At 36.4% G+C, this 1394-nt stretch overlaps 1 long non-coding RNA gene across 1 annotated transcript; it reads right to left on the bottom strand.

Moving 5' to 3' along the window:
• Positions 1-340: 340 nt before the first annotated feature.
• Positions 341-1126, bottom strand: LOC311085415. The gene is made up of 3 exons (XR_014606816.1): positions 1003-1126; positions 723-766; positions 341-459 (listed from the first exon to the last, which is right to left on the bottom strand). It is a non-coding gene; the product is annotated as an uncharacterized lncRNA (long non-coding RNA).
• Between the last annotated feature and the right edge of the window lie 268 nt (positions 1127-1394).

Consider the following 1394-nt stretch of genomic DNA (forward strand, 5'->3'; position numbering starts at 1 on the left):
CCAAATGCATTTATGAACAACAGCCATTTACCTGCATGTATGTGCATAATGATAAGGTGGCGAAAATCAACAAATGAACAAAACTTAACACATAAACTCTGGAATGCGGCAGATGTAACATGTTTTCTAAAACTTATTTCAGAGTGTTTGTAGACTGTTTTCCAACTGGCAGTGAAGGCATATGTTGCTTATAAAAGCACAGGCAATGTTTTATCATGATTGGCATTCTTATCAAAATTGATAATGCATAAACAGCACACGTCGACTCTAATGAAAAAAAACAACTTTATTTCAAAAGTGAACATCAATGAAATTATCAAGAAACAATTTATAAATGACAGCATGCTCTATTATAAGTAGAAACTGTGCCAAAACTGTCGGAGCCACCAGTTTCTGCATGTGCTGCTGTTTCCATGGAGTCATGCATATGACTTCCAGGTGTCATTCCACACTTTGCCACTGTCCAGGAACGAAAGGAAGAACAAACACAATAAAAGTTAAAAGAATAACCTCAGCTATGACATGTAAAACATGCCCTCTGTCTTCTTATGTCATACTACACATGTACAGAATTATATCTTACAACGAAAATCTTTGTCTTAACATGATTGTCCAAATAACCTCATTCAAAATATGCTGGTTACTACTGTATTGTCAATGTATAATACTGGTTCCAGTCCATAACACCACTTTATTTTTTATCTAGGAGGGTTAGGACCTACCATATTAAGCAAGGGGTCCACATTACTTTGACTTCTTCTTTTCCCTGAAACCCAAGACATATAGACAGAAGTTACAGTTAGTTAAGAAAACAGCAAGAGTTGCATTTAGAGCTTTTGTAAGACGATTAATGAAGAAGCACATTTGTCTACTATGTAATGTCACTCTGTTATAAAGTTAATCCTTTTCCTAAATACTATCAAAGTATGCGTTATAATATACTGCCAGGTTTTAGAGTATATTGTGACACTATAAATCTGTGTCAATTTTGTGGAGAATCACCTTTCTCTCTATATCTCCATAGTCCATTAATCCCACACCCTCCATAGCTGCATTCACAAACTAAGATGTCCGGACATTAACAGGGTAAACACAACCCTGTGAATCATTCGGTTCGGACTTATCATCCTGCCCGCTCCCTAGTACAAATCATGTGTAATGTCTGATTAAGGCCATGTGCACATAGGATTCACAGTGAGTGGGGGCTAATGACATTGCACGTTTAGCCACTTTATAGTCTTTTCTACTCACATAAAAGATTTTAAACATTAATATACCAGCAAATATAGTGGAATAATGTTACGCAATAACTCCTCAATAACTGAGCAGAGGTTAAAGTCACACTCCCTCTGTGTTTGTTGAAGCCTGAGCTTCTCTAATGTGTGTTTTGTTGG

Source organism: Abramis brama (assembly GCF_963993115.1).
Source record: "Abramis brama genome assembly, chromosome: 6".
Lineage (NCBI taxonomy): Eukaryota > Metazoa > Chordata > Actinopteri > Cypriniformes > Leuciscidae > Abramis > Abramis brama.